Source organism: Bufo gargarizans, chromosome 7 (genome assembly GCF_014858855.1).
Source record: "Bufo gargarizans isolate SCDJY-AF-19 chromosome 7, ASM1485885v1, whole genome shotgun sequence".
In the NCBI taxonomy this organism is placed as follows: domain Eukaryota; kingdom Metazoa; phylum Chordata; class Amphibia; order Anura; family Bufonidae; genus Bufo; species Bufo gargarizans.
The window spans coordinates 173,337,291-173,348,774 of NC_058086.1; positions in this window are offsets into that span (position 1 = coordinate 173,337,291).

Genomic DNA, 11,484 nt, shown 5'->3' on the forward strand with positions numbered 1-11,484 from the left:
ACAATGAGGAGATCAGGACTAGGGACAGACCTCGGGGTCTACAATATACCGTACAATGAGGAGATCAGGACCAGGGACAGACCCTGTAGTCTACAATATACCGTACAATGAGGAGATCAGGACCAGGGACAGACCTCGGGGTCTACAATATACCGTACAATGAGGAGATCAGGACCAGGGACAGACCCTGTAGTCTACAATATACCGTACAATGAGGAGATCAGGACCAGGGACAGACCCTGTAGTCTACAATATACCGTACAATGAGGAGATCAGGACTAGGGACAGACCTCGGGGTCTACAATATACCGTACAATGAGGAGATCAGGACTAGGGACAGACCTCGGGGTCTACAATATACCGTACAATGAGGAGATCAGGACTAGGGACAGATCTCGGGGTCTACAATATACCGTACAATGAGGAGATCAGGACCAGGGACAGACCTCGGGGTCTACAATATACCGTACAATGAGGAGATCAGGACTAGGGACAGACCTCGGGGTCTACAATATACCGTACAATGAGGAGATCAGGACCAGGGACAGACCCTGTAGTCTACAATATACCGTACAATGAGGAGATCAGGACCAGGGACAGACCCTGTAGTCTACAATATACCGTACAATGAGGAGATCAGGACCAGGGACATACCCTGTAGTCTACAATATACCGTACAATGAGGAGATCAGGACCAGGGACAGACCCTGTAGTCTACAATATACCGTACAATGAGGAGATCAGGACCAGAGAAAGACCTCGGGGTCTACAATATACCATACAATGAGGAGATCAGGACTAGGGACAGACCTCGGGTCTACAATATACCGTACAATGAGGAGATCAGGACCAGGGACAGACCCTGTAGTCTACAATATACCGTACAATGAGGAGATCAGGACCAGGGACAGAACCTGTAGTCTACAATATACCGTACAATGAGGAGATCAGGACTAGGGACAGACCTCGGGGTCTACAATATACCGTACAATGAGGAGATCAGGACTAGGGACAGACCTCGGGGTCTACAATATACCGTACAATGAGGAGATCAGGACCAGGGACAGACCCTGTAGTCTACAATATACCGTACAATGAGGAGATCAGGACCAGGGACAGACCTCGGGGTCTACAATATACCGTACAATGAGGAGATCAGGACCAGGGACAGACCCTGTAGTCTACAATATACCGTACAATGAGGAGATCAGGACCAGGGACAGACCCTGTAGTCTACAATATACCGTACAATGAGGAGATCAGGACCAGGGACAGACCCTGTAGTCTACAATATACCGTACAATGAGGAGATCAGGACTAGGGACAGACCTCGGGGTCTACAATATACCGTACAATGAGGAGATCAGGACTAGGGACAGACCTCGGGGTCTACAATATACCGTACAATGAGGAGATCAGGACTAGGGACAGATCTCGGGGTCTACAATATACCGTACAATGAGGAGATCAGGACCAGGGACAGACCTCGGGGTCTACAATATACCGTACAATGAGGAGATCAGGACTAGGGACAGACCTCGGGGTCTACAATATACCGTACAATGAGGAGATCAGGACCAGGGACAGACCCTGTAGTCTACAATATACCGTACAATGAGGAGATCAGGACCAGGGACAGACCCTGTAGTCTACAATATACCGTACAATGAGGAGATCAGGACCAGGGACATACCCTGTAGTCTACAATATACCGTACAATGAGGAGATCAGGACCAGGGACAGACCCTGTAGTCTACAATATACCGTACAATGAGGAGATCAGGACCAGGGAAAGACCTCGGGGTCTACAATATACCATACAATGAGGAGATCAGGACTAGGGACAGACCTCAGGGTTTACAATATACTGTACAATGAGGAGATCAGGACCAGGGACAGACCTCGGGGTCTACAATATACCGTACAATGAGGAGATCAGGACCGGGGACAGACCTCGGGGTCTACAATATACTGTACAATGAGAAGATCAGGACCAGGGACAGACCCTGTAGTCTACAATATACCGTACAATGAGGAGATCAGGACCAGGGACAGACCTCAGGGTCTACAATATACCATACAATGAGGAGATCAGGACCGGGGACAGACCTCGGGTCTACAATATACCGTACAATGAGGAGATCAGGACCGGGGACAGACCTCGGGGTCTACAATATACCATACAATGAGGAGATCAGGACCAGGGACAGACCTCGGGGTCTACAATATACCGTACAATGAGGAGATCAGGACCAGGGACATACCCTGTAGTCTACAATATACCGTACAATGAGGAGATCAGGACCAGGGACAGACCCTGTAGTCTACAATATACCGTACAATGAGGAGATCAGGACCAGGGAAAGACCTCGGGGTCTACAATATACCATACAATGAGGAGATCAGGACTAGGGACAGACCTCGGGTCTACAATATACCGTACAATGAGGAGATCAGGACCAGGGACAGACCCTGTAGTCTACAATATACCGTACAATGAGGAGATCAGGACCAGGGACAGAACCTGTAGTCTACAATATACCGTACAATGAGGAGATCAGGACTAGGGACAGACCTCGGGGTCTACAATATACCGTACAATGAGGAGATCAGGACTAGGGACAGACCTCGGGGTCTACAATATACCGTACAATGAGGAGATCAGGACCAGGGACAGACCCTGTAGTCTACAATATACCGTACAATGAGGAGATCAGGACCAGGGACAGACCTCGGGGTCTACAATATACCGTACAATGAGGAGATCATGACCAGGGACAGACCCTGTAGTCTACAATATACCGTACAATGAGGAGATCAGGACCAGGGACAGACCCTGTAGTCTACAATATACCGTACAATGAGGAGATCAGGACCAGGGACAGACCCTGTAGTCTACAATATACCGTACAATGAGGAGATCAGGACTAGGGACAGACCTCGGGGTCTACAATATACCGTACAATGAGGAGATCAGGACTAGGGACAGACCTCGGGGTCTACAATATACCGTACAATGAGGAGATCAGGACTAGGGACAGATCTCGGGGTCTACAATATACCGTACAATGAGGAGATCAGGACCAGGGACAGACCTCGGGGTCTACAATATACCGTACAATGAGGAGATCAGGACTAGGGACAGACCTCGGGGTCTACAATATACCGTACAATGAGGAGATCAGGACCAGGGACAGACCCTGTAGTCTACAATATACCGTACAATGAGGAGATCAGGACCAGGGACAGACCCTGTAGTCTACAATATACCGTACAATGAGGAGATCAGGACCAGGGACATACCCTGTAGTCTACAATATACCGTACAATGAGGAGATCAGGACCAGGGACAGACCCTGTAGTCTACAATATACCGTACAATGAGGAGATCAGGACCAGGGAAAGACCTCAGGGTCTACAATATACCATACAATGAGGAGATCAGGACTAGGGACAGACCTCGGGTCTACAATATACCGTACAATGAGGAGATCAGGACCAGGGACAGACCCTGTAGTCTACAATATACCGTACAATGAGGAGATCAGGACCAGGGACAGAACCTGTAGTCTACAATATACCGTACAATGAGGAGATCAGGACTAGGGACAGACCTCGGGGTCTACAATATACCGTACAATGAGGAGATCAGGACTAGGGACAGACCTCGGGGTCTACAATATACCGTACAATGAGGAGATCAGGACCAGGGACAGACCCTGTAGTCTACAATATACCGTACAATGAGGAGATCAGGACCAGGGACAGACCTCGGGGTCTACAATATACCGTACAATGAGGAGATCAGGACCAGGGACAGACCCTGTAGTCTACAATATACCGTACAATGAGGAGATCAGGACCAGGGACAGACCCTGTAGTCTACAATATACCGTACAATGAGGAGATCAGGACCAGGGACAGACCCTGTAGTCTACAATATACCGTACAATGAGGAGATCAGGACTAGGGACAGACCTCGGGGTCTACAATATACCGTACAATGAGGAGATCAGGACTAGGGACAGACCTCGGGGTCTACAATATACCGTACAATGAGGAGATCAGGACTAGGGACAGATCTCGGGGTCTACAATATACCGTACAATGAGGAGATCAGGACCAGGGACAGACCTCGGGGTCTACAATATACCGTACAATGAGGAGATCAGGACTAGGGACAGACCTCGGGGTCTACAATATACCGTACAATGAGGAGATCAGGACTAGGGACAGATCTCGGGGTCTACAATATACCGTACAATGAGGAGATCAGGACCAGGGACAGACCTCGGGGTCTACAATATACCGTACAATGAGGAGATCAGGACTAGGGACAGACCTCGGGGTCTACAATATACCGTACAATGAGGAGATCAGGACCAGGGACAGACCCTGTAGTCTACAATATACCGTACAATGAGGAGATCAGGACCAGGGACAGACCCTGTAGTCTACAATATACCGTACAATGAGGAGATCAGGACCAGGGACAGACCCTGTAGTCTACAATATACCGTACAATGAGGAGATCAGGACCAGGGACAGACCTCGGGGTCTACAATATACCGTACAATGAGGAGATCAGGACTAGGGACAGACCTCGGGGTCTACAATATACCGTACAATGAGGAGATCAGGACCAGGGACAGACCCTGTAGTCTACAATATACCGTACAATGAGGAGATCAGGACTAGGGACAGACCTCGGGGTCTACAATATACCGTACAATGAGGAGATCAGGACCAGGGACAGACCCTGTAGTCTACAATATACCGTACAATGAGGAGATCAGGACCAGGGACAGACCCTGTAGTCTACAATATACCGTACAATGAGGAGATCAGGACCAGGGACAGACCCTGTAGTCTACAATATACCGTACAATGAGGAGATCAGGACCAGGGACAGACCCTGTAGTCTACAATAGACCATATGATGACCAGGTCGAATCTCAGGGTCTCCGATTTACAAATAATGGTTTAGAGTAGGGACAATAAGTGGCTGCCAATGCCAGAGAGGAAAAACGCGGTTTCCCCCTGGGGAGCAGACCTAATTCCTTCACAAATCTGTCTGAAACACTCTGCTTTAAGGTGACAAAAATCTCTGCCAAAATAGCATCTCCCGTCGGGGGTAGACAGAAATACTCTGCTGAGCGCAGAGATTAACCCTTCACTCCGCAGCAAGCGCTCACTACACGTGGATAGTTGCAGGCGGCTTTACTGAGAGCTGCTGACCCAAAAAAGCTGCACGCAGTGAGAGGAGCTCTGCCCATGAAGAGGTTAATGCAGCCAGGTTATGTAAGCGAAGACCGGGGTGCAAGATGTGGACCTGGAATCATCCCCGCTGCTGCAGACAGGGGGCACTTTTAGTGTATTGCAGCTCCAACATGCTGTGTTGTCTTCATGATGGTATTTTGATTGCCAGCTCTGCAGATCAGTTCAGACCCCTGTGAGCACATGACATAATCCACGGCTGGTATCTTACCTTGGTATTGTGGGTCTGGTGCTGGAGAATGGCACTGTCTGGTACCCTGCAACAGGCGCAGCTCACACACAGATCAGGAGGATGCTGTATTCTCCATGTGTTCTTCACTTAAAGCCCCCTGTGAAACTTACAGCTTCAAACTGACATGTGGACCCTCCCACACATGGAGGGGGGTGATGGGCCCTGATGACATCACAGGAAAACTTTAGGCACCTCCTATGTTTGTTCTCCTGCACGCTCTGTGATGGAGGCACTGACTTATCACTCGATATAGAAATCCCTAAATCCCTGCTCTGGGGGTTGTTGTACATAGCTCCGTGTCAACACTTTGGCTCAAATAATATTGCACAGGAGGTTTGGGAAGTGAGAATTTGGTTTAGGGGTGCTGGATGGAAAAAAGGGTACAGGGCAGAGAGTAGGGTTGCTGTACATGATGTAGAGGTGCTGGATCTGGTACTCAGGGGGCAATTACAGGCTCTAGCTCAGGGTGCTTTATGTGTAGTAAAACGTGGCTTCAGGGACTTGCCCAAATGTGGTTTGGGGTGCTCTTGCGTGCAGGGACTTGTCTTGTCTGCACATGTACCTTAGGATTCTGCCTGTTCTCATGTGAGCTGACAGCCTCAAGGAAATACAGCAACGTGGCATGTCCCTAAGGTAGCAGATAATTAATTGGTTGCCCTGTACAGCAATTCTGAGTATGACCACCCTGATAATGAACATGTGCTGCTGCTTTCTATGAACCCCTATTACCAGGACATGGGGAGAGGAGACAGCAGGGGCCCCAGTAGCCCTTCATCAGAGGATAATGGACACCCAGCTCTGTAAGGTTCTGGTCAATATACTGTAAGACCCCTGATCTTTACAATGTGCAGCCTGTGAGGTAATTACTACCTCCGGACAGTGTACATGAGGACGAGACAGATCACTACCACCGGACAATGTACAGCAGGATGAGACAGGTCACCATCACTACCACCGGACAATGTACTGGAGGATGAGACAGGTCACCATCACTACCACCGAACAATGTACAGGCGGATGAGCCAGGTCACTATCACTACAAATGGACAATGTACAGGAGGATGAGACAGGTCACCATCACTACCAATGGACAATGTACAGGAGGATGAGACAGGTCACCATCACTACCAACGGACAATGTAAAGAAGGATGAGACAGGTCACCATCACTACCACCGAACAATGTACAGGCGGATGAGACAGGTCACCATCACTACCACCAAACAATGTACAGGCGGATGAGACAGGTCACCATCACTACCACCAAACAATGTACAGGCGGATGAGACAGGTCACCATCACTACCACCGGACAATGTACTGGAGGATGAGACAGATCACCATCACTACCACCGAACAATGTAAAGCAGGATGAGACAGGTCACCATCACTACCAATGGACAATGTACTGGAGGATGAGACAGGTCACCATCACTACCACCGGACAATGTACAGGAGGATGAGACAGGTCACCATCACTACCAATGGACAATGTACAGCAGGATGAGACAGGTCACCATCACTACCACCGGACAATGTACAGGAGGATGAGACAGGTCACCATCATTACCACCGGACAATGTACAGTAGGATGAAACAGGTCACCATCACTACCACCAGACAATGTACCAGAGGATGAGACTGGTCACCATCATTACCACCAGATGGTTTACAGTAGGATGAGACAGCTCACCATTACTGTTGAGCCAAGCGATCTTCTGAAGCCTCATCCGAAGCTTGCTTTGCTCAACACTAGTCACCATCACTATCACCGGACAGTTTACAAGAGGATGAGGTTGATCATCATCACCACCAGAAAATGTGCAAGAGGATGAGACGGGTCATCATCATCACCACCAGACAATCTACAGGAGGATAAGACAGATCAACACCACCAGACAGTCTACAGTAGGATGAGTTAGGTCAACATTACTACCACCAGACACTGTACATGAGGATGAGACAGATCACCACCACCACCAGACAATGTACGGAAGGATGAGACAGATCACCATCACTACCACCAGACACTGTACAGGAGATTGAGACAGGTCACCATCCTTACTACCTAAATGAGTACAGCATGATGAGACAGATCATCATCACCATCGGAGAGTGTACAGGAGGATGAGACAGGTCTCTATTACTACCACCAGACAATGTTCAGGAGGATGAGACAGATCACCATCAGCACCACTGGAAAGTGTACAGAAGGATGAGACAAGTCACCATCACTACCACCGGACAATGTACAGGAAAATGAGACATATCAACATCACTACCACCAGACAGGATGAGACAGATCACCACCGGAGAGTGTACAGGAGGATTAGTCAAGTCAACATCACTACCACCGTACAGTGTACAGGAGGATGAGACAGGTCATCATCTTTACCACCAGATTGTGTCCAAAAGGATGAGACAGGTCACCATCACTATCACCGGACAGTGTACAGGAGGATGAGACCAATCATTATCACCACGGGAAAGTGTACTAAAGGATTAGACGGATCATCATCACTACCCCTGGACATAGTACAGGAGGATGAGACAGATCTCACCATCACTACCACCGCACCTAGCATAGGAGGATTAAAGAGAGAGCACCATAACCACTACTGGACAGTTTACAGGAGGATGAGACAGGTGAACATCACTACCACCAGGGAGTGTACAGAGGGATGAGACAGATCACTATCGCTACCATCCGACAACAGATCACTGCACCATCACTATGCCTGGACAGTGTACAGGAGATGAGCCTGATCAACATCATTACCACCGGACAGAGTACAGAAGGATGAGACAGATAGACTGATCACCATCATTACCACCGGACAGAGTACAGAAGGATGAGACAGATAGAGTGATCACCATCATTGCCACCAGAGAGTGTACAGGGGGATGAGACAGATCACTACCATCAGACAGTGTACAGGAGGTTGAGACAGATCACTTTTAGTACCACCAGACAGTGTACAGGAGACAGATCACCATCCTATACAGTGTATAGAAGGATAAGACAGAGCACCACCACCGAAAAGTGTACCAGAGACTGACAGATCATTATCACTACCCCTGGACAGAGTACAGGAGGATGAGACAGATCTCATCATCACAACCACCGCAGAGAGCACAGGAGGATGAAAGAGAACACCATCACCACCATTGGACAGTGTACATGAGAATGAGACAGATCAGCATCACTACCACTGGACAGAATACAGGAGGATGAGACAGATCTCACCATCACAACCACCGCAGAGAGCACAGGGGGATGAGAGAGAACACTATCACCACCATTGGACAGTGTACATGAGAATGAGACAGATCAGCATCACTACCACTGAACAGTGTACAGGAGGATGAGATAGATCAGGGATCAGCAAACTTTCAGCACTCCAGCTGCTGTGAAACTACAACTCCCAGCATGTAAACTTACTCGGCTATTCTTGTAATGCACACAGAAGTGAAAGAAGGATTCTGGGAATTGTAGTTTCAGAACATCTGGAGTTCCGGAGGTTGCTGATTCCTGAGATAGATCAAAATCGACACCACCGGACCGTGTACAGGAGGATGAGACATATCACCACCACCGGACCGTGTACAGGAGGTTCAGACAGATCACCATCACTACCACCGGTCAGTGTACAGGAGGATGAGACAGATCATCATCACTACCACCGGACAGTGTACAGGAGGTTCAGACAGATCACCATCACTGCCACCGGACAGTGTACAGGAGGATGAGACAGATCACCATCACTACCACCGGACAGTGTACAGGAGGTTCAGACAGATCACCATCACTACCACCGGACAGTGTACAGGAGGATAAAACAGATCACCATCACTACCACCGGACAGTGTACAGGAGGTTCAGACAGATCACCATCACTACCACCGGACAATGTACAGGAGGTTCAGACAGATCACCATCACTACCACCGGACAGTGTACAGGAGGATGAGACAGATCACCATCACTACCACCGGACAGTGTACAGGAGGTTCAGACAGATCACCATCACTACCACCGGACAGTGTACAGGAGGATGAGACAGATCACCATCACTACCACCGGACAGTGTACAGGAGGTTCAGACAGATCACCATCACTACCACCGGACAGTGTACAGGAGGTTCAGACAGATCACCATCACTACCACCGGACAGTGTACAGGAGGTTCAGACAGATCACCATCACTACCACCGGACAATGTACAGGAGGTTCAGACAGATCACCATCACTACCACCAGACAGTGTACAGGAGGATGAGACAGATCACCATCGCTACCACCGGACAGTGTACAGGAGGATGAGACAGATCACTATCACCGGCAAGGGCGTATTGGCCATAGACCTTACAGGGAAATTTTCCGGTGGGCCGATATCAAGGGGGCCGGCCAAGCGCTTTTCTTTGCCGCTGACAGGGTACATACTGAGCTCTCAGTGGTGGTTAACTCTGTGAGAATCAGGTACTAATGTACACGGCCAGCGACCCACATGCCCTCCTATATTCAACTGCTCTGCTCACACATCACCTCCTAAGCCCCTGCTCCATATCTTAATCAGAGAGAACCGGATGAGGACAGGAAATTTCATCTCTTGAGGGCCACCACAGAGGGACAGCTTTTGGGGCAATATATTGTGCTGTACTGAGGTATATCGTTCTGATGAAAGGTACTTTGTGCTATGATATTGTTGGCCCTTATTTGTGTTACCCTGCCTTCTGTCAATTTGGACCCCCTACAACATGGGGCCACTTTTTGGATATGTTGCCAGGGCCACTTTAAGTTCCCAGACCACCGGACAGTATATAGTATGAGGAGATAGATCAACATCACTACAACCGGACAGAGTATAAGAAGATGAGACAGATCACCATCTTCCCAGCAGTGTACAAGAGGATGAGACAGATCACTATCACCACTACCAGACAGTGTACAGGAGGATGAGACAGATCACCACAGGACGGTGTACAGGAGGATGAGACAGGTCACCATCACTACCACGAAACAATGTACAGTAGGATGAGACAGATCACTATCACCACTACCAGACAGTGTACAGGAGGATGCAACAGATCACCACAGGACAGTGTACAGGAGGATGAGACAGGTCACCATCACTACCACCGGACAATGTACAGTAGGATGAGACAGGTCACCATCACTACCACCAAACAATGTACAGTTGGATGAGACAAATCACTATCACCACTACCAGACAGTGTACAGGAGGATGCAACAGATCACCACAGGACAGTGTACAAGAGGATGAGACAGATCACCACCAGACAATGTACAGTAGGATGAGACAGGTCACCATCACTACCACCAATGTACAGTAGGATGAGACAGATCACTATCACCACCACCGGACAGTGTACAGGAGGATAAGACAGGTCACTATCACCACCACCGAACAGTGTACAGCAGGATAAGACAGGTCACTATCACCACCACCGGACACAGTACAGGAGGATGAGACAGATCACTATCACCTCCACCTGACAGTGTACAGGATGATGAGAGAGATCACTATCACCTCCACCGGACAGTGTACAGGACGATGAGAGAGATCACTATCACCACCACTGGACAGTGTACAGGACGATGAGAGAGATCACTATCACCACCACTGGACAGTGTACAGGAGGATGAGACAGATCACTATTACCGCCACCGGACTGTCTAATGGAGGATGAGACAGATCACTATCACCACCACCGGACACTGTACAGGAGGATGTGACAGATCACTATCACCACCACCGGACTGTGTAATGGAGGATGTGACAGGTCACTATCACCACCACCGGACACTGTACAGGAGGATGAGACAGATCACTATCATCACCACCGGACTGTGTAATGGAGGATGTGACAGGTCACTATCACCACCACCGGACTGTGTAATGGACAGATCGCTATCACCACCACAGGACTGTGTAATGGAGGATGTGACAAATCACT